The sequence below is a fragment of the Pinus tabuliformis genome, chromosome 1_2 (assembly GCF_031772625.1).
Source record: "Pinus tabuliformis cultivar Carrire ecotype Pingquan chromosome 1_2, CPIR1, whole genome shotgun sequence".
Lineage (NCBI taxonomy): Eukaryota > Viridiplantae > Streptophyta > Pinopsida > Pinales > Pinaceae > Pinus > Pinus tabuliformis.
This window is the reverse complement of record NC_142298.1, coordinates 847,770,700-847,776,119: the sequence shown is the minus strand read 5'-3', so window position 1 is coordinate 847,776,119 and position 5,420 is coordinate 847,770,700. Positions and strand designations below refer to the sequence as shown.

At 34.7% G+C, this 5,420-nt stretch overlaps 1 pseudogene; it reads right to left on the bottom strand.

The window, feature by feature from the left end:
- Positions 1-2,658: 2,658 nt before the first annotated feature.
- LOC149208601 (SUMO-activating enzyme subunit 1A pseudogene) lies at positions 2,659-3,206 on the bottom strand (annotated as a pseudogene).
- Between the last annotated feature and the right edge of the window lie 2,214 nt (positions 3,207-5,420).

Sequence of the window (5,420 nt, the reverse complement as noted above, 5' to 3'; positions counted from 1 at the left end):
ATCATGGGTCACTCATAGAGAAAGCATTCCTTGCTCTAAGGGCCCTCCTACACTCCCTCATCTCCTTTTTCACTTGTAGTTGGGTTAGGTATATATGGGATTTCCTTCCCACTTGAGAAGCTAAGTATAATTCTAGAACTAAGTCCTTGTTGAAAACCTTGGTGTGATTTGACCTTACATGAGAATAGCGTAAATACCTAGAGACATGGGGAAGCTCTCCTAGATATTCCCTTTCAAATCCAAAGATACTTCATGTAAATATACACTAAGCTCACCCTTCCCTAAGGAATTACTTATAAAGAGGCTTTTGTGATGATCTGTAAACAACCATGGATATTCCACTGGATAGTTAGTCATAACAAATCTAATAAATTATACTTAAAAATCCAAAATCTACAGTATAACAATTTTATTTCTCTTTAGGTTTCTAGATCTATAAATCATTGTTTATTGCATATGCATGAAAATTTTAATTATTTATAAAATAGAGAACAAGGAAATAAAAAACTCACAAACCATGATTGAAACTAGATATATCCTCAGAAACTCTTTCAGGTTAAAACCTAGTTGTAAAGTGAGGCCACTGTGCTCTCTTTCTCTGAGTAGAAAATTGATACGAGTACAAAGAAGTAAGGTTTGTGGCACATATGCTACTATAGTGCAAAAACCTCTCTCCATGATCTCTCTCTATCTCTCTCAACCACTCTACTCGTCTATGGAACAAGGTACACTAAAAAAGAATGGAATCCCTAGTGGCTCGGTTATAATTCGACATGATAGCCTACTAGTGGTTATTTTTGTCTCCTTGAATGCTCAAATATAGTTACAATATGGAATATTCTAGAGTCTTCTTCATCATAATCATGTGTCTAGCCCATTTTCCATGAGTAATGCGGCCTAACGTGACATCCTCTTGAATTATCGTGGTAAAAATAGGAAGGTTGACTTTTGAGTGGCATAAATTTTGCATATAGACTTTGATTGAGGAAATTCTTACACCGTTGGAACTTATTTTTGTGTAGCATAGGAAAAAAAGGTGTGGTGCTAAAGTGGCATTTTTTTACACCCAAAAAATGTCGTTTGATGCATCAAAATGCTCTTGGAAGTTTTCAGACCGCAATTTTCCAGACTTGGTCCCACCGATAAAAATAATCATGTGACATGATTCCTCTACTTTTCGCAGTCCAAAATAATTAATATGGATGAAAAGTAATATAATTATCCAATATAGATTAGGTGAAGAGGAATAATATGCTCAATTATCACATTCGATGGGACTAGGAAAATGATTGAATCAATTGTGGGGAGGTTGGTTTAGAGGCACACAAGACTTAGCTAGGATAGGGATTAGAATTAATAAGATATTTTGTTGGCAAGGAAAAATGTAGCACCAATAGTAAGGGGATATCCTCAGTATGAATTCCCAATTAGACCTAAAAATGTTTGGAATAGGAGTCCCATTTGGTATGTGGGCTTGACTACCACCATGTTTCTCTTTTCTCTTGGGTCTTAAATGAAGAGATGTTAATGTGAGGTGAGTGTGTAGTACCCGAAGAGTGAGGACTAATCATGCCACAAATTCTAAAATTGCAATACAAAGTACAATGTCATAATAACACAATAATAATACCAAGTATATCTCAAGAGGAATCAACTAGCTAAAAGCATCTAAGACATACCATGGGTAAAAGTATAATATAAATTAATTGTAATATAGTTCACATCTACTAACTAATGTTATGTGTGGAATGAGAGAGAAAATATTCATAAGCAAGCATACAATTTATAGCCATGAAGTATTTCATCGACATACAATTAATGTGAAAGAAAACATGCACACACAATAGAAGTACCAGATAACCATTACAACCATCATGAAAGTGCAGAATAATCTATGCCAAAAGTGAAAATCTTCTCATTGATAATACTGCAATTTCAAGTACATGTACCACAAGTCCATCAAAATCCAATAGTGGAAGGTGGGAAACTTATATCATCTAAAAAATAAATCCCTAGCCTCACCATAACCTAGTCCTAAGTCACCAAGATCAAGAGTGCTTAGAGCTACTAAAGTGATAACAACTATCTCTATGCTAAAAGAGTCAAGTGCTAAAAGCCCCCCTCTTAGAGGCATAAGGATACATTTATGCAAATGGGCAGGGGACTTTTCACCTTCCCTATCACCTTTTGACTACCTCATGACCTATTCGACTCCTAGTAACTTTCAGATATCCTTATGAATTTTACATGAATTTTAGCATTTAGCATTTTATAATTATGGGAACAAAAAAATTTACAACAAGAAAAAAGAGAAATTAAGAGGAGAAATAGAGATTGTTTTTAGAAATTCTGAGATGATTATTGTCGGTGTTGTTTCAAAATCATGGAAGTCTGTATAGGTTGTCAAACAAGAATTGTGACATCAACCTGCTACAACGAATGTCCATTTGTCTGTTGCTAAGCTTATCTACTATAGAGTTATACACTACTTGAATGCAACTACATGCCCTTTCAATATAATTGACATTATCTTTACATATAATTATGATACAAATGTATCATTCATGCAAAATGATAGACACATTCTCCTAAATTTTATTGAAGTGCAATCTTACACATCATTTCTATGATATATACTTATCTAAAAAATTTAGATTTTCAACTTTTGTCTTGGTTAGATATATCCTCTATTATCCCTTTGAACCCATCCAGTACATGAAATAATAAATCATTCTTAATCGGATCACCTTTACACAACATTGCCTTAATGACTTCCTGGCCAAGGATGCCCCCTAAAATTGCACAAATTAGAGGGAGTTCTCTTGTCACAACATCAAGAATTATTTACAAGAGAATATATGGTATTTGAGATTCAGATAAACCTTGTTCTTGACATAGTTTATTTGCAGGCTCAGTACAAATTCCAAATCATGAAAATGAGACATGACCTAGTTATCAACCCTTAGCTTGCTCAAACTCTTATATAACTCTTAGAAAAAAATAGAGTTTAATTTTTTTCTAGGAAGACCACTCCAATGAACTGACATGGACTCATCTAAGCTTGGAAATAAAATTTGAGAAGAAACAACATCTTCCTACTTTTTCTTAGTGTATATGTTGTTTTGGAAATCAACAAATATTTCTCAATAGCCACCCCTAAAATCCACTGAATAAAATGCAATTCTTTGTGGACTTTTATGACACATCCTATAAACCTATGATCCAGGTGGATATTCGTGGCCACCCACCTATTCCACTTAGATCATAACACAATTTCCTATTAAACAAAGTCTTTCGGTAGAAATCACATGAGAGAATTTTTTGGTTGACGCATTTCGAACTAGCAAGTATGGTTCATCATCAGGACCAGATGAAGAGGCAGACCATGGCAAAGGATTAAATAGAGAGCAATGTAGAGACATAATTTCAAGTAACGGTTATATTTGAACAATAATGTTTAAATTATAATATTAATTTATTAATATATTAAAAACACATATTATTAAGTAACGGCTATATTAAACTTCTAGTTTTTGAAAAAAAATATTTAAATAATGATATTGTTTCATTAATTTATTAAAAATATTTTCCTATTATTTTCCTATTTTTCAATACAGTTTCCTATTTTGGCAATTTTCTATTTTTGGAAGTTTTTAGGTCCTGAACTTCCAAAGTCGTTTTGAGGTCCTAAATGATATTTTTTGGGGAAACGGGCAAGTGTAAAGTCAAACAAAAACATTTTCAATTGAAGTGGTTCTTCTAGGATAGACGTTTCTAATGGTTTATCGTGCATGTGAAATGAAGATCATATGCCAAAGTTACAACCTTGGTAAGTTGATGTTCCAACTTACGTCATCAAGGCCCATAAGCCTCTGATGCTTCATCTCCTACGGTTATGGTTTTGGATGTTTATGGTTTCTCACTATTCTTCATTATAAAAATTCCTCAGAATTATAACGTAGTTCAGAAAGCATGTAGCCATCACATCTCTTCTAAAAGATAAGCTACCTCCATGCAAGCTAGTTTTTTTTCTTTCTATATGTAAATAGTTTCAACATTTATATTTATTAATTGAATTTTTGTTTCACTATATCTCTATTTTCTATTTTAAATCTGTATTTCATTCCATTCCTTCATAAATATGGATCAATGGTATGTGAGAAATCTTATCTTTCTCTGTTTTCCTTTGCATGTCCCCAACAAGGTAGGGGTATAAGGAGTTGGGACTCGAATTGCTTGAGACCTTGCAAAACTATCCTTGCCAAGCCCAATGGCCTCCTATGGTGGAAGGAACGGAAGATGAGGGAGCATGAAATCCTAACAAATTGTTTCTCAAAGAATCCCTCGAGTGAAAAAGGAACGAGATGATGGATAATTTTTTCCAAGATCCTTCAGTAGATACCAATAGGTGACACATCGTCATCCAACAACCACTTCAAAGGCACCACCCATTTAAGGTAGAAGTTGATCTTGATATTCCTACATTTGAAGGCCAGATAGATGTAGATGCTCTATATAAAATATTAAATATGTTGGAAGGATATTTTTCATTCCATAATTTTTCTGATAGAGAAAATATTTCTTTTTCACTCCTTAAGCCCACCCCCCATGTTAATGACTAGTGGAAAAATTACTATGAACAAAGGGTTGGCGAGGAATCCCAACTATTTTCAATCTCACCCTCTCGGGACTCTTTCTAAGATGTTGTTAAGAAGCATTATTACCCTATTGGAAGCTATGAAGAGGAGTACATAAAATTGACCACACTACGGCAAGAAAGGGACCAAGAAGTGTCAAATTTCATGGATCTTTCATACCCTACGCACGAAGTTGGGTGTCAAGGATAGTGAGCGACATCTGGTGCTCAATTATCCTGGTTGTATACATAAATACATCCTTTCATAAATGGAGTTCCTGTACATCTCCTCTCTTGGTGTGACGTAACGATATGCCATCAAAATTGAGAAAAACATTAAATAGAATAAGAAATACCTTGGATCTTCTAATCTAAAGGAGGGAAAGGGCACCCCCAAACCCCTGAATAAAGGGCATAACCAAGGTGGAGCACCCTAGGATAGCCTATCAAAGTCGCAAGAAAAGAATAATAATGGAAGGAAAAAGAAAGACATAGGAAAGTGGTGTGAGTTCCACAAGATCCCCACTAACAACACAAATGAATACAACACAAAGCAATCACTGGTGGATGAGTTGAAAGCTACAAAGTCAGACAAAGGTTCTTACACTGAGATAGAACCTAACAAGGAGAAACAAATCATTGATGTAGAACTCAGTGTGACTATTGCCACCACCAAGGTCAAGAAAAGTGAGCCCAAATATTTAGAAGAGGATGAGTGTCTCTTCCACTAATAGATGTGGGTGAAGGGTGCTCCACTATAGTTCATTGTCGATAGTGGGAGTCA